Genomic DNA, 23,034 nt, shown 5'->3' with positions numbered 1-23,034 from the left:
TTGTTTTGTTCCAATCTCCTCGTTGTGGATTGTTTTAGAAATGTTCTTACCTCCCTTCTGAGTATGTTTTCCTGGTTCTTCTTTGTTCGAGTCTAATGTTTTTCTTCCCGTCCCCTCTTCTTCTAGTTTAACGCCCTCCTGATGAGTGTAGCGAGACTTCTGGCGAATGTGTGTTTCCCAAGTTTGTTGAGGTGTAGTCCTTCTCTGGCGAGTCCATCGTGCAAGTAATTCACACCGTGGTCCAGGAATCTGAATCCTTGTTGTCTGCACCATCGTCTTAGCCAGTTGTTCGCATCAAGGATCCTGTTCCATCTCCTGGTGCCATGCCCATCTACTGGAAGGATAGAAGAAAAAACTACCTGTGCATCCAGTTCCTTTACATTCTTCCCCAACTCTTCAAAGTCCTTGCAGATTGTCGGTAGGTCCTTCCTTGCCGTGTCATTGGTGCCAACATGTATCAGAAGAAATGGGTGGACGTCCTTGAAGCTGAAGAGCTTTGGTATCCTATCGGTCACATCCTTGATCATCGCACCTGGAAGGCAGCATACTTCTCTTGCAGTTATGTCCGGTCTGCAGATGGCTGCTTCTGTGCCTCTCAGTAGTGAGTCTCCCACCACCACCACTCTTCGTTGCTTCTTAGCTGTACTTTTTGCTGTCACTTGTTGCTGTGTGCCCTTTTCTTTTTTGCTTGCTGGTATTGCTTCATCCTTAGGTGTGCCATCTTCATCCTCTACAAAGATTTGATATCGGTTCTTCAGTTGTGTGGTTGGTGATTTCTCCATCGTCTTCATGCTTCTTTTGGTCACATGCTTCCACTCATCTGCTTTTGGAGGTTCTCTGACACTTTTTTCACCTTCTGTGACCAGTAGAGATACTTCTGTTCTGTCTAGGAAGTCTTCATTCTCTTTGAGTTTCAAAGTTGCTATTCTTTCTTCCAGACCCCGCACCTTTTCTTCTAAAAGGGCCACTAGTCTACACTTCTGACAGGTGAAATTGGATTCTTCTTCTGGTCGATCTGCGAACATGTAGCACATGCTGCAGCTGACCATGTAGGTTGTCACATTTGTCATGTTGCTCCTAGATCCTGCTGATTTGCTGTGTGTTTTCCTTCTTGTGTAATCTACTCAGCCAAACTTTCTTGCAATAATGTCCTACAGGCAAAAATTCCCAGAAGGCACCTGGAATATGCAAATTATCCTCCTCAAGCTTGAATCCCTGGTTTGGTGATGCTTTCCAAGCAGCTGGTCCCGGCTGTACCCAACGATCTTCTTGCTGAGGGAGACTTTTTGCTTTTCCCAGAAGGCACCTGGAATATGCAAATTATCCTCCTCAATCTAAATTATATCTGTGCCCTGTTAATGTTTGACTAGTGATTTTCCTTCTTTTACAGTTTGTATCCTACCCTTATTCTCTACAATAATCCCGTGACCTCTTCACACAATCTGCTTCCTTTGTAAGCTGATCATACGTGGCCTACAATTTTGGTGGATTCTTACAATTAGGCAATAAGAGGAATTGTAGAAGAAGTTACCAGGCGTGAAGTGTAACCTGAAGAACTCTAGTTTCTACAACTTTCAATTATGGTCTACAAGTATGGACCACATGCCTTAATTTTATTATTTGAATGTATGGCATAGGACCACAATCCATATATTTACATTGGTAGTCAACTAAAAGCTCGATATCGACTGGTTCAGCCGACACTGTGTATGGGGTCATCGGCCAACTAATTGTCGGGGGAGAGGTTGATCAGGCATGTCTGATTTCCGACTGCTGATCGCTTTGTCTCCCAAAGATAAGCTGCCGACAGAGATATCTGTCGACGTCTTTCTCGTGGAGAACACATACTACCGAAAGAAATTGTGTGGGAAAGCCGGCCAAAATGGTGGTTGACCAAAACATCATTCAGCCGAAGGCCATCTAATATGCATGGAGGCCTCATACAATGGTGGCGTAAAGCCCTGGACTACAAGTCTTGCTGTATATTTACAAAGGTGATCTAAAACCAAGTACATCAGACAATCCGTTAACACTGGTGACCTAAAGTTTAGGACCATGTGTCATACATTTAATATGGGGGTTCTATTACCTAGTACAGTACAGCAAACCATATATGTACAGCATGTGATTGTTCATTAAATGAGGCATAAAAAAAGAGTAGCCCCTTTAGTGATGGCCCCCTCAATTTGCCTTAAAAGCACGCGTCTCCTCTGGAGATCCTGCCCCCTTGTGCATTCATTTCTTCTGGCACCATATTGAAATAGACTAAGAGGAAAAGGAAAGAAGTTCTACTGTCACCTATCTTAGGTGGCAATTCGAAAAGTCAATGTTGACCTTTTCAATGGCTTTGCCACATAATTTGGGATAGGAGGTTGAACTAGAAATTCCATTCGCAAACGTGTTATGGAGGTTTTACCTCTCATCGGTGCAAAGCAGAAGAACTAATTGGCTGGGTTTGGCCCTTTTGGGGTCAATACCTAACAGTAGGTGGCATTAGAATTTGTTCCCTCGCTTTCTGAAGAGGCTAGGTTTATATTTAAAGGGAACCTGTCACCAGGTTTGCCCCATATGAGATACAGTCACCACCTTTCAGCCCTCATATACAATATACTAAGCGCCTTTTATTCTTGCCTGTGGGGCGGTCCAGGTGCTAGGAGTGTTGCTGTTCCTGGTCCGCTGCTTCCCTTCTTCTTTCGATGCCATTCTCTTTGCTTTGTGTGGATGACGAGTGCTGCATCATCCACAGTGCTCCCTGACATCGCTCTTCTTCACAGGCATACTTCTCTGCCCTGACCAGGCAGTACTGCAGTGCACATGCGCTGAGAAAGGTCAAAGTCAGGGCAGAGTAGTACGCCTGCACAGGAGCTCGATGCCGGGGAACACTGTGGATGACATAGCACTCGTCATCCACATGAAGAACAGAAGAAGGAAGGCGACGAACCAGGACCAGCGACACCCCTCGGACCGGACCACCCCCAGGTGAGTATAATAAAAGGTCTTTTCCTTTTGTTGCAGGCCGGATCGGGGGCATATACACAGCACATTAGCATGCTGTTCATGAGGGCTGAAAGGTGGTAGCCGTGTCTCATATGGGGGCAAACCTGTTGACCGCTTCTGTTTAAGCTCCCAAGGGAGCATAAGTCTTCGTACACCAACTTGGCACTCTCCATGAGCAGAATCTATACTGCTTAGGCCTTCTGGCACCATAGTTTAAATAACGGACTTCCTAAGTGGGACAATTTTTGATCATTCCATTGCCCAAAGTCCCAAAATTTGGAAGGGTTTGCTGCAGGCACCGGATGTTTTTTGTACTTGGGTGAATCTTACAATTTTGCTAGGAGCAGTCCATTCTTTATTTTCTCCCATGTGGAAATAGGCAAGTATCCTAAAGCTACAAAGGGTGCTCAGTGGGATTATTTCGTTATGGGACTATTACTTATTTCTAGGATTTGTACCCATGGTACGGGTAGAGTACAGTGCGGTGCAGATCTTGCAATATATATTCTGAAAATGACTTTGCTCATTTTAAAGTTTCCACTTGTTCTCTCTCTAATTTTTGTTCTTGATGCAAATTTCTGCCCAGTGTTTTAAATTAAATTCCTATGTCCGTACCCATCTCTGGTTCTTTGTGTCCTCTTGACTCCAAACGTGCCCTCATTACATTGTGCTGGTGGTGATTCCCCCTCTTATTTTATCAAAAAAAGCCTGTGCACTTAACAGGAGGGAGCAGTGATCTAACAGATATATCACAGTCACATAAAGAGGTGTCTGATCCTTCGCCAGCTTTATATTTAAGGTCAAATTTTGATCGTCAAGATATTAAACAGCCCCGGGGTTTTCTCCATGTGAAGGAAGTTCTGCTCACTGTGGTGTGTACAAGGCAAAGAAACCTCTGGGCTGCAGGTAGCATACTACATGTATATACTGTAATACTTCTACACGGACTCCAGGCTCCTCGAGATTGGATCTAAGTCAGGCAAGCAGAAATTTTGAGACCTAAATTAAAGGCAAATGCAAAAAGATGTATTTACTGTTTATTTTTATGTTTATTTTTATGTATTATAGTATTTTTTTTGGTAGGTGACAGTATAATAGTTTTATTTTTGCACCTAGGGGCAGTATTATAGTAGTTATACTTTTACATAGAGGGCAGTATTATAGTAGTTATATTCTTGTACATAGGGGCAGTATTATAGTAGTTATATACTTGTACATAGGGAGCAGTATTATAGCCCAGTGACTCTAGACGCCTTTACGATTCCCTGGAATTACCATCTAGCTTACGCCTTCCCACCAATAGCCCTGATTCCCTTAGTACTGAGGAAAATTTGGGAGGACAACACGAGGGTGATTGTAATAGCCCTTTTTTGGCCAAAGAGGACATGGTTTTCATGGCTGAGGGTGATGTCCATCTCAGACCTTTGGGTTCCTCCGGACATCCCGAATTTGTTGTCCCAGAGGCTGGTGGCTCGTCCGCAGGTAGAAAACTTAAATATGACAGCTTTGAATTTGAAAGGGAACTTCTGAGCAATAGGGGGCTCTCTTCAAACTTAGTCACCACTCTACTTCAAAGTAGGAAACCCGTAACTACCAGGGCATATGGGAGGGTTTGGAGAAAATGTATTTCAGTCTCAGGTACCAGCTTAGCCGGGGAAGTTCCAGTAAACAAAATCCTAGAGTTCCTACAGAAGGGTTTGGAACAGGGCCTAGCCGCAAGTACATTAAACGTTCAAGTTGCAGACCTAGGGGCCTTGTACAACTGCCACCTGGCCGGAAACCGTAGAGTAGCAAGGCTTATTAAAGCCTCAACTAGATCTAGACCCATTTCTCTTCATACTACTCCACCCTGGGACCCGAACGTATTACTTACCGCGTTAACCAAAGCTCCCTTTGAACCACTGTCGGAAGCCTGCTAAAAATCATATCCCTCAATACCTCTCTACTCGTAGCTTTAACATCAGCACGCAGAGTTAGAGATATACAAGCTTTGTCAGCATACCCACTTTTTACACAGATACTGGATGATACAGTTGTCCTTAAAACCGACCCAGCATATCTTCCGAAAGTAGCATCGCAGTTCCACAGGTAGCAAGAAATCTCCCTGCCTTCCTTCTGCCCCAATCCCAAAAATAAGGGGAAGAAACCCTACACATGTTAGACGTGAGAAGATGCCTGATCCAGTATCTGGTAGCTACGAGGGAGTGTAGGAAGGATAGGTCTCTTTTTGTATGCTTCCAGGGTCCTATGATAGGACAAAAAGCATCAAAGACCACATTGGCAAGGTGGATGAAAGACGCTATCATCCTATCATATTCCTCATGTGGGGCAGCCGCTCCGGAAGAGATCAGAGACCATTCGACCAAAGCGGTGGTGACTTCCTGGGCAGAGAGAGACAGTGCCTCGATAGAGCAGATGTAGAGCTGCTACTTGGTCTTCTCCCTCTACTTTCTTTAATCATTATCTGCTAGACCTGGCCTCTTCTTCAAATCTTACCTTTGGGAGAAGCGTTCTTGAGGCAGTAGTCCCCCCCCCCCCCCCTCCAATGTAAAAATCTATGTAATTCTCTCCGTGGTGCCGTCATGGGGAAAAGAGAAAATCGTGGTTACTTACCGATAACTGGATTTCTCTGATCCCATGACGGCACCCGTACATTCCCTCCCTTCACGTGTGGGTGTGCACACTGAAATAAGTCAATTGGATAAATATCCACGCGGTGCCTCTATTAAGTTTACATTAATGTTAAATAATTTCTTGGTTAACCATTTAAATTGCAGTCTGAAGTTCTGTTAATGCTCTGTAAACCAACTGCTGCGGGAGAGAGGTACCACCTTTTTATCTGTAGGTTTCCTGTCCCTGTGGGGCGGATCCCCTCTCCGTGGTGCCGTCATGGGATCAGAGAAGTACAGTTATCGGTAAGTAACTACGATTTTCTTGTGCGGTATTATAGTAGTTATATTCTTGTACATAGGAGCAGTATTATAGTAGCTATATTCTTGTACATAGGGGCAGTATTATAGTAGTTATATTCTTGTACATAGGAGCAGTATTATAGTAGCTATATTCTTGTACATAGGAGCAGTATTATAGTAGTTATATTCTTGTACATAGGGGCAGTATTATAGTGGTTATATTCTTGTACATAGATGCAGTATTATAGTAGTTATATTCTTGTACATAGTGGGGCAGTATTATAGTAGTTATAACATTGTGCATAGAGGGCAGTATTATAGTAGTTATATTCTTGTACATAGTGGCAGTATTATAGTAGTTATATTCTTGTATATAGGGGCAGTATTATAGTAGCTATATTCTTGTACATAGGGGCAGTATTATAGTATTTATATTCCTGTACATAGGAGCAGTATTATAGTAGTTATATTCTTGTACATTGGGGCAGTATTATAGTAGTTATATTCTTGTACATAGGAGCAGTATTATAGTAGCTATATTCTTGTACATAGGAGCAGTATTATAGTAGTTATATTCTTGTACATAGGAGCAGTATTATAGTAGTTATATTCTTGTCATAGGGGGCAGTATTATAGTAGTTATATTCTTGTACATAGGGGGCAGTATTATAGTAGTTATATTCTTGTACATAGGAGCAGTATTATAGTAGTTATATTCTTGTACATAGGAGCAGTATTATAGTAGTTATATTCTTGTACATAGAGGCAGTATTATAGTGGTTATATTCTTGTACATAGATGCAGTATTATAGTAGTTATATTCTTGTACATAGTGGGGCAGTATTATAGTAGTTATAACATTGTGCATAGAGGGCAGTATTATAGTAGTTACATTCTTGTACATAGGAGCAGTATTATAGTAGTTATAACATTGTACATAGAGGGCAGTATTACACTACATATTTCCCACAACCTTTTTAACTGTAAAATATTTCTTCCCCGTTTATCTGTTATGGCTGCCATATCTCTTTAAAATGTTAACTTATCTGGATGCAGCTTCTTCTCCACTCTGTTCCCCTCTCCTTCTGATGAAGAAGCTGATATCTGCCTGGAGCACACTCTACATTATAAGGTCAAGTGTTTCTGAAAATATTACTTTGACATGAAACGCTGTAATCTCCAGGTCATTGTGATTGACCTCCACGTGACTCAATTAGTCATGCTTCTACTCTTGATATTTTCTGTTTATTTGGATTAATGACTGGAGTTGAAGAATCAATCGCCTGATAGAAAATGTGGTCTTATGTGCTTCCCCTAGACAGCATTGTGCATGATTATCAGCAAATTATTTTATACTGATGGTATCTATGCTATGTGGTGTTTTGTGGCTGTTGACCTCAAGGAAAAATTCTCCTTTGTGACATTCCGTATTAGACAATGGTTGCTCAGTTTTGCTTTTCTTCCAGATTTAATTTGTTCTGTTTACGGTGCTGTGCCTGTTCTGAGTGGTATTGAGTTTGCACGGGGGCTCAGTGGTTAGCACCGTTGCTTTGTAGCACTGGCATCCTGGGTTAAAATCCCACCAAGGACAAAACCTGCAAGGAATATTGCATGGGTTCCCTCCAGGTAGTTTCTAATCTTGTACATAGAAACAGTGTTATAGTAGTTAGGAACAGTATTATAGTAGTTATATTCTTGTACATAGGAGCAGTATTATAGTAGTTATATTCTTGCACATAGGGGGCAGTATTATAGTAGTTATATTCTTGTATATAGGGGCAGTATTATAGTAGTTATATTCTTGTATATAGGGGCAGTATTATAGTAGTTATATTCTTGTACATAGGAGCAGTATTATAGTAGTTATATTCTTGCACATAGGGGCAGTATTATAGTAGTTATATTCTTGTACATAGGAGCAGTATTATAGCAGTTATATTCTTGTACATAGGGGCAGTATTATAGTAGTTATATTCTTATACATAGGGGGCAGGATTATAGTAGTTATATTCTTGTACATAGGGGGCAGGATTATAGTAGTTATATTCTTGTACATAGGGGCAGTATTATAGTAGTTATATTCTTATACATAGGGGGCAGTATTATAGTAGTTATATTCTTGTACATAGGGGCAGTATTATAGTAGTTATATTCTTATACATAGGGGGCAGGATTATAGTAGTTATATTCTTGTACATAGGAGCAGTATTATAGTAGTTATATTCTTGTACATAGGGGGCGGTATTATAGCAGTTATATTCTTGTACATAGGGGGCGGTATTATAGCAGTTATATTCTTGAATATAGGGGGCAGTATTATAGGAGTTATATTCTTGTACATAGGGGGCAGGATTATAGTTGTTATATTCTTGTACATAGGGGGCAGAATTATAGTAGTTATATTCTTGTACATAGGGGGCAGGATTATAGCAGTTATATTCTTGTACATAGGGGGCGGGATTATAGCAGTTATATTCTTGCACATAGGGGGCGGGATTATAATAGTTATATTCTAGTACATAAGTGCAGTATTGTAGTAGTTATATTCTTGTACACACTCCCAAACTCCAAAAACATGCTAAGGAATTTATATTGAGGACCCCAGTAGGAACAGTGGTAATATAAATAATATTGCAATAAATTTATTATGCTGAAACATTCAGTGATGGTCCTTAATCTGGTGGGAGACCTTTGCAGTAAGTTTACAGTTTCTCTAGAGTGCCACCACAGGTAGAAGTTGGCATTACACTGTTCCCCTTCATATTAATGAGTTATCTGTTGTGTAGCAGTACAGGCCTGACCGAGACCAAGGCAATTCTAGTATCCTATCCCCCCTATCTCTGGCAAAGAGATGAGGACCTTGAGTAGAAGACCCTTGACAATTTACTAAAATGGGTTTTCTTCCTCCATCCTTTATTTAGTGCAGTATTGACTTGGTTTCTGCATGCTCATGATTCTGCACGACTTGTTTGTCCTTTTGGACAAAGACTGGATCGCAATGTTTATCCAGGTTTTGTGAAAACCGAGAGGGAGTGGCCGACCTGTTCTTAGTTACTGGCTCCATTTGGCCGGCGTTTCCTCTGCTCTCGCATACGTGATCCCTTCTATTTCGGAATTCTCTCACTTCCTGTTTGTTCCTTAATGGTAATGGGCTGAATATTTTGTACTCGTCAGTTATTTGGAAGGAAATTCACGTCTTGATTTAATTTCCGAGAAGCTCCCTGACAATAATAATTTGTCTGGAAAATAAATAGTCGTTTCCCACCACTTTATCTGCTACGGATCCTCCTGTCACGTTATGTTGGTCTACATCTATATTGGGGAACTAAAACAAGAGGTTAGGTGTAGACATTGCATTTTCCAAAGTTTCCTGTGAACCAGACCCACGTTTCCACATCTGTGTGTCAGAAAATGACGATGATGGAGGCCTTTAGTTAGTTTAGTTTGACTTTTTTTAAAAATATTTTCAGTTTCTCATCCATAGAGTATTAAGTGCAGTCTTTTTACATTTTGGTGTTCTATAACTTTCCAAGAAAGAGTTGAAAAATATTTCTGGATTCTACTAGTTATCCATAGAGTATTAGGTTCTGTTACATTTCGAGGGTATATAACACTTCAAAAAAAGTCACTAAGTCAGGAGAACCAGGGTGCGGCGGTGGAAGACCAGGTGTCACGATTCATTACGGGATTTGTGGCAACACTGGTTCTGCTGTAATTTAAGGGTTGTTTTTTTCCTTTTGGTCTTTTGTTTTGAGCTTGGGAACAGGCACAGGTTGGTCTCAGGAGGTGTCCCATGCCTCGCTCCCTACTAATAGGGCCTTCCTCTCCCTTTTCCATCCGATTACATTTGTATGCTGTGTCGTCTGCCGGACTTTCCCGTGTCCGATTGTGACATTACTGATCGTACCATTTTTCCAGAGATCCTATGGCTCAAGCGGAGGGTTTTGCTCACCTGATCGATGCCCTCACGGATGAGGTTACGGAGTTGCGGTCTCAGGTGATGCTTCAGCTTTAGCTTGTGTCTCAGTTCTTGGTCTCGGTTCATGCCCAGGCTCAACCGGAGTCCAACATTTCTCTCCCCAATGGTTTCTCTTGAGGGAGAGATACATTTTTCAGGCTTCCTTTTAAAACCATAAATTTTTATTTCAGGCTCCACCCTCATTCCTCAGGAAGTACGGCCAGCTGAGAAGTACTGCTCGGAGTGCAATATGCTACTCCTAGGTCGTTGGAGGCCACCTTTGCCCTTGCTATCAGGGTCGATAGACACCTCAGGGAGAGATATACACACTCTTCACTCCTGTAATTCTTCCTAGGGAGGAGGACACGCAGGTGCTGACAGACAAACACCTGCAGTTGGGGGGAGTCTCCTCTCATACTAGGTGGCATGCGGTTCATTGTGAGACAGGGACATGTTTTTACTGTGGTCTTACTGATCATTAGAAGTCTGTCCATCTTCCGCCAAAATTGTCACTTCATCACAAAAGCTGCGTTCCCCTGGTTGTTTGATGGGAGACGACCAGGGTGTGTACATTTCCTCCACTTTTTTTTTTTTTACCATTTTGGCTGAAATAATGGTTTGTGGTAAAACTATTCAGGTTCTTGTGGATAGTGGAGCTGGAGTCAGTTTGGTGGATTGTCACTTTGCTCACACCCATGGTCTGATCAGTAGGACACTGGCAAGACTTATTCCTTTTCGTGCGATTGATTCTGTTCCTCTCAGCCAGAAGAGTTTGACCCAAGTTGTACGAGTATATAATGTGAACTTGCGCATAGGGTGTCTTCATGAAGTCATTGGAGGGTATGCTTACTCACATCATCTTATGCCTTCCCTGGCTGAAAAAAAAACCAACAAGTTTTGTGAAAACTGTTACCTGGGAGCTACAATCTCTGCCGTGCTTCTTTAAAGGGAATCTGTCACCTACTTTTTTGTATATAAGCTTCGGCCACCGCCATTAGGGGCTTATCTACAGCATTCTGTAATGCTGTAGATAAGCCCCTTATGTAACCTGAAAGATAAGAAAAACAAGATAGATTATGCTCACCTGGGGGAGGCGGTCCTGTGTGGTCCGGTACCTCCCATCTTCATGCGATGATGTCCTCTTCCTTGCTTCCTGTCACTGCTCCTGTGCAGGCGTACTTTATCTGCCCTGTTGAGGGCAGCTCAAAGTACTGCAGTGCACAGGTGCCGGGAAAAGTCCGAGAAGCCCAGCGCCTGTGTAGTGCAGTACTTTGCACTGCCCTCAACAGGGCAGATAAAGTACGCTTGTCCAGGAGCCACGACAGGAAGCAAGGAAGAGGACGTCAGCGCATGAAAATGGGAGGTGCCAGACCCGAACCTGCGACGCCCATCGGACCAGACCGCCCCCAAGGTGAGTATAATATAACTTGTTTTTCTTATCTTTCAGGTTACATCGGGGGCTTATCTAGAGCATTAAAGAATGCTGTAGATAAGCCCCTGATGGCGGTGGCCGAAGCTTATATATGGAAGAGTAGGTGACAGATTCCCTTTAAATCTACCCCCTCTTCTCCAGTAGAGGTAGCTAAGGTGCTATCAGGGAATAGGAGAAAAACTCTACCCATACCTCATGTAAACTGAGTCTGTATCCTCCCAGTAACAGTGGTCAGGGGAGGGTGGTGTTCCCTCGGAGTATCCTGAGGATATGAATTTGGTGACACGGGAGGTTAACTCTGTTGTGTGTCCCTCAAGGAGATTACCATCTTGTTGCAAACCTACGTGTGGTAGTCAATGTTCAGGTCCAGATTTGTGTGTGAATGAATGTGTGGGTGTCCACTAAAAACATCAGGTGAAAGTACACATCTGGGATTTGGAGTTCTAGGTTAATCGGGCCATATAGGGTGGCGGAGTTACCCCCAGTGATGCATGCACATAACGTGTTCCACAGGTCATCGCCCTGGAGATTTGTTGTGCCTCTGGATCTTACGTTATTACCATCACCATTGGACTGCGTTTGTCATAACCTTGAGGATCAGGTGACTACGGAGGTTTATACTAGTGGATTGATGTGTCCTTGCCGTATGTCATTTCCAATGAAGTTCGGTCTTAAGTGTCCAGAGGCTCCTCGTTCAAAGAGGAATACTGTCATGATTCATTATGGGATTCGTGGCAGCTCTGGTTCTACTGTAATTTTAAATGTTGATTTTTCCTTTTGGTCCAGCAAGAGTTAACGTCAATCTCTTCCTGACAACTTCTTTTATGCTGGGCACCTGATGTTGGTTGGTGACCATTCCCACCTTCCTTTAAACAGTCACATTACCCAACAGCTGATCGTAGGTAATAGTTATTCTATGCAGACCAACTTGGAATGAGGTGCTCTCTTCTTTTGCTGCTGCTGTGGGAGTTCGGATTCCTGGTGCCGAATTCTATGCTGCTTTGGAGCTTGGCAGCAGAGCCTGAAGCTGAGTATTTGTTACTGTATCTTGTTCTGTGCCATGATTGTCACTTCCCCAGTATTTTTACCATCTGCAGTGGCGAGGGACCATCCTTGCCGGCCAGTGCTAGCCAGGTTGTATTTAAGTGACAATCGGGTACCAGGCACGTGATGGAGGGGGGGAGAGGACCTACATAGGGCGTTAGAGGAGCTTAGAAACAAACACAGATTGGTGCCAGGAGGTGTCCCATCCCTCGCTTCCTACTTTTAGGGCTTTCTTCTCCCTTTTCTATCCTCTCATATTTGTATTCTGTGTCATCCGCCGGACTTACCCATGTCAGACCATGACACAAGGTGGTGAATGTCGAAGTCACCGACCCAACCTGGAAAGCTGGCATGCAGAGCGAGGCATGCAGAGCGAGACAAGCAGTGCTGAAGGTGAGGGATAGGCCAAAGGCATATCTGGGTGGGGAAAGGCAGGCAGGCGGATCCAGCAGACAACCCTAGTTGTTTGAGTAGTTTTTTCCCATGTGAAAGGAGTACAGGTGTTCAGTGGTATGAGCCCTGGTCCATGTGGTCTTTCTAAAGGCAGATAGGCCATTGGACGAGAGCACCCACTGACACTAGTGTGTCCACACTTGATGGCAGCAGTGTGATATTACTCAGCCGGCTGATCCGGGGGTGCTACAAGGGTGTTTGTAGACATTTTCTAAGGGCTCCACAACCAGGGAGGCAGTTACAGACCCAGAAGACCATAGATGAGGCATACACAGCAGTTTTCAGGTGCCACTATGTCCAACCCCACCAGCCGGCCTAGAGAAGAGGACCCAAGTGAATATACAGCCTCAACAGGAAATGGCAACTACAGGAGTTTTGACAACGTCAACAGTTCGAACACCGGGCCATAGACTCTTGGTCAGATTTGATCCAGGAACTGGTCCTTTGTGATGCCCAGAACATCATGGAGGATGATGAGGTTGACCAAGAGGAATTGAACTGCTTGCCAAATCAAGGATCCAGTGGCATTCTGTGATCAATTAGACAGTCCCAAGCAACCCAAATCCAGGAGTTGTTAGTCACATTGGAACCTGGAGCCGTAAGCGGGGAGAGGCCTTGTGTTATGGAATCAGTTTTGGGAGTTCCAGTTCCCCGACCACCAACGCAGGCCCCTACCTCCAAAATGTTCCACCACCAAGGAAATCATCTCCCCTACAGAGACGTGCCAGTATTTAACAAGTCCAACACAAAGGCTGATGAACATTTGCAAAGCTTTGAGACCCTGATGCTGATGCACTAGGTGCCCACATCTGATTCGGCAAAATACCTATGAAATAATTTGACTAGCCAGGCACACAATGCTGTCCATTTGCTTGGGACTGCCTGGATTATTTGACTATTAAGGATACCCTATTGACTCTTTTTACAATCATCCCCAAGAGATGTCATACCAAGTTCTGGACTTTGTCTCACCAGGGGATCTCCTATGTAGAATTTGGCAGACAACTCCAACTGCACTGAAACCGCTGGCTCGATAGTCAGCCCGATATGCCCACTGATCCCAGGAGACCCCCTCAACTAAGGAGCAGCCAATAGCCATTTGAAAACAACTATCCCACTACCCATCGAAAACCCGACCGGGAAAAAAGTTTAGAAACTGGACCCTTGATTTGCTCAATCCACTGCGCTGCTATTCTTGCAGGCACCTTAGACACATGACCAGATTGTCTACAAGCTCCAGGCATGAGGCCCTGGCCCTATCTCGTGGCCTACCCCATCAGCGGTCAATGTTTGCCAAGACGAGCCATCAGGGTCTGAGGGACGGTGCTCACAGGAGGATACACCAGCAGCAGATAAAGTGATGTGCACTGTCGAAACCAAAAAGCAGATTGACCACTCTACACCAGCCAACCTCCATCGCCACATCCAGCTGGTCAAGGTCTGTGAAATCCAGGCCCAAGGACCTCGGAACAATGGGTCTTCCATCACCCTGATCTGCCCAGAACACCATTTACCAGGCCACTAAATAGCATCTCCCAGGCTGGGGGTCAGCCCTCGGGGAATGGGCGCATTTACGTGGGCAATTTACCAGTCAATGTATGGGAGAAGGAGCTGGAGGACATGTTCAATCAGTAAGGGCAGATTCGTACCATCGCGCTAAAGAATCGCAGGCTAAGAGGTGCCGCACCATTCACCTTAATTAGCTTCCAGGATCTGTGGGATGTGGAGGAATATGCCTTTGGATGCCATGTATACGAGTTTGGTTCTCGTCACTTACGTGTGTAGTTTCCCAGGTCAATCCGAAGATCAGGGCGAAGATACGAACTGAATACAGAGTCCACGCCTCTGTGATTGCCCCATCGAGAAGTTGGCAGGATGAGAAAGATCATATGAGAGAAGCTGTAGATGTCTATGTTGAGGTACACAAGGATGGAATGGGAATTGTGAAGTTTATTCGCAAGGAAGACATAGAATATGGTTTAAGGAAACTGGATGGTACAAAGTTTCGTACTCATGAAGGTGAAATCTCTTACATTTGTGTCTGTGCTAAAAGAAATGCAAAAGGACTGTTATAGCAAGTGGAGAAGGATGATCGGAAGAATTTCAAGTCTGGTAGCCCCATCAACAGTGACCAACTACAGGATACAAAAGTTTCTGAGGCTAATTAAGAAGGGGGAGGAATGTGATGACACAGCATTTATTCTTAATTACGATACAGGGAGGATGCTGCCTGGAAGATCATTCTGCCTCCAGAGCTTATTTTACTTGAAGGGGGATTTGCCAGTGGGACGGCTGCTCTCTGATCTCACTGCAGAGTTTTATGTGATTACACCTGAAATATCTGCTGGTTCCTCTCAGCTTCAGCTTCCATTTCACAGGTAGACAGGGCTCAGAGAGCTGCGAGAAATGTTTGCAAGAAGCCACATTTAATTTCTCCTGTTCTGTGTTGGTCACACTGGTAACTCCACCTTCATGTAAAATAAGCTCTGGAGGCAGAGTGATCTTTCAGACAGCATCTTCCCAGTAGCCTTGAAGAGGCCATTTACATACAAGACAACCATGGATTTCACTGGAATAAGACATTGGACCGCAGATATCAAGGTATCATTTTATTCAACTTCTTGTGACCTACATGCCCATATAGATGGTTTAGGATGGTTGATCCTACTGACAGATTCCCTATAAGCAAGGTTCAAATATGTAATGAGGGTCGAGAAGTTCAGCTAGCAGCGGAACCTTCTACATCCTAGAGAGTATTGACCAGCATAAAAATATCCTAGTGAGGGTCCAGAGGGTCGACTAGCTTTATGGGGGTCCAGAGAGTTGACCAGCAGAAGAACTTTACGTACCCTAGTGTGATGATCCAGAGGTTCAACCAGCAGAAGAAATTGATGTATCTTGTTGGTGGTCCAGGGGTTTGACCAGCAGAGGAATTTGGCGTATACAGTGATGATCCAAAGGGTCGAACAGCAGATGATATTGATTTATCTTGGTGGTGGTCCAGGGGTTCAACCAGCAGAGGAACTTTTTATCCTTGTGAGGGTCCAGAGGGTCGACTAGTAGGGGAACTTTATGAATCCTAGTGGCAGCCCAGAGGGTAACCAGTTGAGGAAGTATGTAGCATTTTTAAGCTCCAAAGGGGCAGCCAGCAGAAGAACTTGATGTATCCTTGTGAGGGTTGCCCAGCAGAAAAACTTTGTATCCTTGTAAGGGCCCCAAGGGTAACCAGCAGAGGAACTATGTGTAATAAGCAGAAGAGGGAAACATCAGAAGAACTCTATATGTAAACTAGTGAGAGTCGACAAGCAGAAGAACTTTGAATCCTTGTGAGTGTCTTGAGGGTGGACAAGTAGAGGAACTTTACGTATACTAATGAGGGTTCAGAGGGTCAATCAGCAGAGGAACTTTAGGTATCTTATTTCCTCTTATGCATAGTCATAGGACTTGGTTTATATGCCACTTTGGCCAAATGAACATGGTACACCCTATAATAGCCCAAAGTCAATTCTTTGGCTACATGTAGAAAAGCCGCAGAGACACTATCACGTCTTTCTCAATGCAAGCAATAAATAGCCAGGTCTTTCACCGGGAAGGAACAACCACGGGAAGGGCAGCATCCAATAAAAGAAAACCACCTATGCCAAAACATGGTATCCATCCACAGACAGCTGTTTCAGGGTATTTGCCCCTCATCACTGGCTATTTATTGCTTGCGTTGAGAAACACGTGATGGTGTCTCCGCGGCTTTTCTACATGCATTTGCATATTTCCCATAAGGGATGGGAGCAGTGTTCTGGATCACTGCGTTGAGAAACACGTGATGGTGTTTCTCTGGTGTAGGTTGTTTGATCTCCCCGAGGTCATTCATCCTTATGTTTATAATTCTTTGGCTACACACGTCTGTAAACAGGATTGATGAAGTGTGGACATCATGGACAAGATTTTTTTTTTTTAATGCTCAAGAATAAGTATTGCCACACTCTGGTCAGATCCTTATGGTGGGATAGAATGAAATGTGATCTGCTCATAGTTTGAATGGTTCTGTGTTGATATTTGGTGGGAAGTAATTTAATTTTTCGACCAGATCACAGTTAATGTTGATCAACGCGTGTTGTCTTTTTCCGCCCATGCATGGAATTGGTTCTGAAATGACTTAACGGGCCTGGAGAAAGGCAACGCTTATCAGCAATTTTCCATGAATGAGTCTCCTACGTGCTCTTTCAGAGCGCACGCTTCTTGCTGACAGCAATAATGTACTGTAAATTGTGGTGGGTGCAGATTGTCAGCTAATCGTAGTTAATGAATATACATGATTGACGAGTGACTATTTGCTAGTGTGTACATACAAGCTTATGTAGAATAGCTGGCATATTGCCCAGATATAGGAGTGTAACAATAAGGGATTCAGACGTTGCAATTCGACACGGAACCTAGGGGTGGGGGGGCAAAATGGTCCATTTGCCCCGTAGGCAAAAAGCAAAAATTGGGGGTCCCATTGTAGATTTTTCATTGGGGCCCAAGAACTTCAAATTGCACCATTACTCATAAACCAGAAGTAGTATAACACCCAATGGGGCACCCAATGACCTGTCTCCCACTTAAGACATCAGGACTATAAGTGGACCCTTTTGCAAATTATGAATCGGGACCCGGAACTTCAAGTTACACCTCTGTGGCCTTCCCCACGGCTTTATGACCAGTTCTGGTAATTGGAGGGGTTAACATAACATATGGTCACTTATCCGCCCATATTATGATGAAGTAAGGGAATCTCCTGCAGAATCTGCTATTAATGATTTATTGTATTTCTGTCTTGTCATTCCTTCTCCGGCTCATAACCTCCTTTTTTTTTTTTTTTTTTTTATTATTTCTAGAAGCAGACAGGTTAGTTTTTTGCTTCTTTCTTTGGCAGAGTTTGTAAATCTGTCCAAGTGGATAAAAGACACTAATATCGTATTCCAGACGCAGTTTCGAGTCTGTAAAAGGGGCGACCCTCGCAGAATGTTAAACGAGTGTACATAAAGCCGAGTCGTGGGCAAGTGATCTGAGGTTGACAAGCACCTTCTTAACGTCTCTATTTGCATTTTAATCCTGCGTTCTTGATAGTTTGTTAATGCATCTAATTACAGGGATTGCAGGTTTGCGCAGTTCTATCATTCAACCCTTTTATTATTGCTGACGAGTAGGGGAAAATGAATGTGTCTGGATACCAGTGGGTTGGGATGTCAGTGGCATGTAAAAGTTTGGACACCCCTGGTCAAAAAAACTGTTATTGTGAACAGTTAAGCAGGTTGAAAATTAAATAATCTCTAAAAGGCCTAAAGTTAAAGATGGGTATTGTATTTTAGGCAAAATATATATATTTTCATCTTTTAAATTTTAAAAAGTTACAAAAAGGAAAATGTGCCAATGCAAAAGTTTGGACACCATGCATGGTTAGTAATACCACCCCCTTTTTTGGAAGTATCACAGCTTGTAAACACTTGTTGGAGCCAGACAAGTCACTCAGATCTTGTTTGTTTGAGGGATTTTCATTCATTCGTCCTTGGAAAGTTTTTCCAGTTCTGTGAAATTCCCAGGGAGTCTTGCAACCTCTATTTTGAAGTCTAACCACAGTTTTTCAATGATGTTCAGATCAGGGGACTGTGAGGGCCATTGTAAAATCTTCAATTTGGACCTTTTGAGGTCGCCTGTTGTGTATTTTGATGTGTGTTTAGGATCATTATCCAGTTGTGGAAGCCATGCTCTTTTCATCTTTCTTTTACAGATGGTGTTGTGTTTGCATCAAAAATTGGTTGAAATTTAATTGAATACATTCTTCCCTCTACCCGTGAAACCTTCCCCGTGCCATTGACTGCAACACAACCTCAAAGCAAGATGGATCCACCTCCATGCTTCATGCTTAAAGATTGTCGAGATATTTTCCTGAAGTTCTGTGCCTTATTTTCTCCACCCATACCTTTGATTGTTGTGTACAAAAAGTTGCATTTTTAACCTCCTCGGTCCACAGGACTTGTTTCCAAAATGCATCAGGCTTCTTTAGATGTTCTTTTGCATACTTCTGACACTGAATTTTATGGTGAGAACGCAGGAGAGTTTTTCTTCTGATGACTCTTACATGAAGGCCATATTTGTCCAGGAGTCTCTGAACAGTAGAACAATGTACCACAACTACAGAGTCTGCTAAATCTTTCTAAAGGTTTTTTGCAGTCATGTGGGGATTCTGATTTGCCTCTCTAGCAATCCTACAAGCAGCTCTCACTGAAATTTTGCTAGGTCTTCCAGACGTGATCTTGACCTCCACTGTTCCTGTTAACTGCCATTTCTTAATTACATTTTGAACTGAAGAAAAGGCAACTTGAAAACGCTTTGCTATCTCCTTATAGACTCCTCCTGCTTTGTGGGCCTCCACCATTTTCTTTAGATTGCTAGCTAGCTGCTTAGAAGAATCTATGGCTGCTCTTTTTGGCACTAGGTTTGGAGGAGGCTGGGTTTTTAGAAAGCTCAGAAATTTTCATCACCTGGCCTTACCTAACAATGATGGTGAACAAGCCATAACCCTAAGAGGCTAATTAAGGTGTGAAACCTTGGTTAAAGTTATCCAAACACCCAAATCTCCAAGGGTGTCCAAACTTTTACCTCGGCCCATTTTCCTTTCTTTGTATTTTAAGCAAAAAATATTATATATATATATATATATATATATATATATATATATATATATATATATATATATATATATATATATATATATATATATATATATATATATATATATATATAAAAATTTTAATTAAAAAAAAAATACAAAGTGAATGTGTCATCTTTAACCTTGGGCTTTTTAGAGATCATTTCATCTTCAACTTGCTTAGCTGTTGACAATAACAGTAATTTTCATCAGGGATGCACAAACTTCTGCATGCCACTGTACATTGGTAGAATCCATTTAGTAGGGTTAAATGGATTTTCATATTTTTTTTATTTGTAGATTAAGACTACATTTTCACAAAATTAATTTGTTGTGGGTGTCCCACAATGATTTCCGCAGCGGTAATTATCGCGAGGGGAGGTGCACATTTCGCTCTATCCAATACCATATTGATATCCTCAGCGTACATTGATGTACCGAACCCACAGCTCGTCGCTTTACACTGAGGATATTTTTCGCAGCTTATGCATCAGATTTCTTTAAATCTTTGCTTCCATGATTCTGCAAGTCTTTTGTAAGCTAAGGCTAGGTTCACATTGCGTCAAGTACATGGCGTTAAACGGATGCGTTAAACGCATGTACAGAAACGGAGCAAAAATATGTGAAATTCGTCGTCACGGTAACGCTAGCGTTAACGCATGTGATCGCGTTTTTTCATTTTGATGTCCGTTTACGAAGTATCCGTTTGTCTGCGTTTGTCACTGTCAATAAAGTTGTTCTTTTTTTTTTTTTTTTTTTTTTCCCTTTTGTCATTGTCGGGTGTGGGCACAGACTCATTCTCCATTTTGAAAGCATTGAGTGAACTTCTGCTAGCAAGATGTTTGTGTCTGAGCTCGTCAGATTTCGCTTGATGCGGTTGCGACTTCGGCAGAGAAAGCGTAGTTCGCAAAGGAGATATTGGATCCACAAAGTGAATTTCTTGCGGAGTACATATGGTGCCTTTCACACCCTGTATGTGCAGCTTCGGGATCATCCCTTCAAATTCCAACGCTATCTACGGATGTCCATTGAGACCTTTGATGTTCTGCTCTCACATGTGAAGGATGAGATACATCATCATCGCAGCACTTTTCGTGAAGGCATCAGTGCGGAGCAACGTTTAGTAGTGACTGTGAGGTAATTATACATTTTTTTTATCATTCTATTGACAAAGACTAGATCTCGGTATCGTGTGGCCTAATGTTCATTTTGCAATTGTATATTATATTGTAAACTAGCCTTTAGATGATCATTAAAATCCTAATTTTTTTTTTTTGTTTTTGAATGTCAACAGATATCTGGCTACCGGAGAAACTTTTGCGTCACTGCATTACCAGTTTCGACTTGGGAAGTCAACAATTTGTCAACTGGTTCGGGAAACTTGTGATGCCATTTGGAACAACTTGCAACCACTTGTGCTACCAACACCAACATCAGAAATGTGGCTAGCAATTTCCCAACAGTTCGAGGATGTGGCTAATTTCCCCAATTGTATTGGTGCCGTGGACGGAAAGCACATTCGGATTCAGAAACCTGCACATAGTGGTTCCCTCTACTATAACTATAAGAAATACTTTTCTATAGTATTGATGGCGATTGCGGATGCCAGGTACCGTTTTGTTGCTGTGGATATTGGATCTTATGGCCGGACTAACGATTCCAGAGTATTCAGAGACTCCAACATGGGCCAATGTTTGTACAACCAAAGTTTAAACATACCGTCATCACGACCTCTTCCGGGGACCGAAGGCCCAAGTTTGCCCTATGTTTTAGTTGGTGACGAGGCCTTCCAACTAGGACAAAATCTCCTCAAGCCCTACTCAAGCCATAGTCTAGACTCCAGCAGGCGCATTTTTAATTATCGCTTGAGCCGGGCTAGACGTTATGTGGAGTGTGCCTTTGGGATTTTGACATTAAAATGGCGGATTTTACTAACCTGCATGCAACTGCAACCAGACAATGTGGACCGTGTTGTGAAGGCATGCATCTGTCTGCACAATTTTGTGGCGAGACATGAACCCCAGTTGGTAGACCCCAATGATTGTGAGTCGAACCTCAGTAGCATTGAATCGACTACAGTTCGTTCTGCATCACAAATAATGAGGATTCGTGATCAATTTGCACACTACTTCACACATGAAGGCCAGGTTCCATGGCAAGACAGACACGTGTGAAAATAATTTAAAGTCTTCCTGATGTCGTGTAAAAAGTTACGTAGTGTAAAAAGTTATGTTGTTTAACCTGATGTCGTGTAAAAAGTTACGTAGTGTAAAAAGTTATGTTGTTTAACCTGATGTCGTGTAAAAAGTTACCTTATGTCGTGTAAAAAGTTAAAGTTAAAGTCATACAAGAATCTGAAATTTGAAACCGTTTACTAAATGTTTTTGTATTTTCCCAACAAACTGTTGGTACACAGGTGTAACATATGATATCCCATAGGGATGAAAAAAAAAAGGAAAATAGAAATTAACAACAAAAACCCCCCCCAAAAAAAAAAATTCCAACGCGGTAATTGCACCTGGCTGTGGACAGTGAACTGTACTAAAGACTTTGGTACTGCACGGGAGTATTGTCTGCCCAACTATATGATGGACTGCTACATTGTCTTTGAGGTTCCACGCTCGTTTCACCCCGGCCTCTATATTGAGGGTTGTAGGGCGGCATGTCCAGTCTTCTTCTTCCCGATGGAGCGGGTTCCTCGGTGCCCACAAATTCCTCTACAAGCTCGTTAAGTCTTTGTCGAAACATAAGGTTTCTATGTGCCGGGATATTTTGTGCTACAGGCACATAGGATAATAAAAGTAGCTTCCACTCATTAGCAGAGTAGACAGACTCGCGTGCTTGCAGCTCGGTAATTTCTCGTCTCAGGTCTTTGAGCTCACTGCGACACATGTCCTCTACCCGTTGGAGTCCATCCACGATAATTGCATCTGCTTCATCTTTTTGAGATGCTCGCTTGCGTCCACGCTGTGATTGCAACCGGGCACTCACACCTGCAGCAACAGTGCTTCTATCTGCAGATCGTGGCTCGCTGATGCCAGACACATCTTCAGGTTGCGTTGGTTCCACTGAAGAAGGCTCAAGTTCCTCTGCTGGTCTAGGAGCAGCGGTACTGCATATCGTGCTGTAACCCAAAAACAAAAATTACTTATTTTCCTTTAAACAATTTAGTCTCGCACACAGACCTTCTTGTACTTACGAGCGCTGAGACACTGTTTTCTGAAGAAAGAGCAGTTGGTCATAATGCACATACGGTGTCACCCGTTTGCCACTTGATCCGCTTGGTGCATTCTGACTGTTCCGGTAGTCACGGACAAAGCTATCGCGGATGGACTTCCAACGGGTATGGACAGCATCGGCTTTAAATTAAAAAAAAAAAAATATATATATAAAAATAGTAGATTGTGTTAAGATATAGGGAAAATTGTTCATGGTTTGCTACGATAGTTGATATATAAATAGTAGATAGATAGTTGTTAGATAAGAAATAGTGTATAGATAGATAGATAGATATATAGTGTACAGATAGTTGATAATTGAGAGATAGATA

General features: G+C 42.7%; 2 protein-coding genes and 1 pseudogene across 3 annotated transcripts in view; all 3 read left to right on the top strand.

Moving 5' to 3' along the window:
• SLC44A2 (solute carrier family 44 member 2 (CTL2 blood group)) overlaps positions 1 to 23,034 on the top strand; it is a 1,192,885-nt gene that overhangs the window by 742,729 nt on the left and 427,122 nt on the right. The gene's annotated exons all lie outside the window — the stretch shown is intronic.
• Positions 1 to 23,034, top strand: part of PDE4A (phosphodiesterase 4A) — a 357,662-nt gene that overhangs the window by 76,300 nt on the left and 258,328 nt on the right. The gene's annotated exons all lie outside the window — the stretch shown is intronic.
• On the top strand, positions 2,870 to 14,897 carry LOC138673814 (serine/arginine-rich splicing factor 9-like; annotated as a pseudogene).

Source organism: Ranitomeya imitator, chromosome 4 (assembly GCF_032444005.1).
Source record: "Ranitomeya imitator isolate aRanImi1 chromosome 4, aRanImi1.pri, whole genome shotgun sequence".
NCBI lineage: Eukaryota > Metazoa > Chordata > Amphibia > Anura > Dendrobatidae > Ranitomeya > Ranitomeya imitator.
Note: the sequence above shows the minus strand (reverse complement) of the source record. Positions and strands in the feature narration are given on the sequence as shown.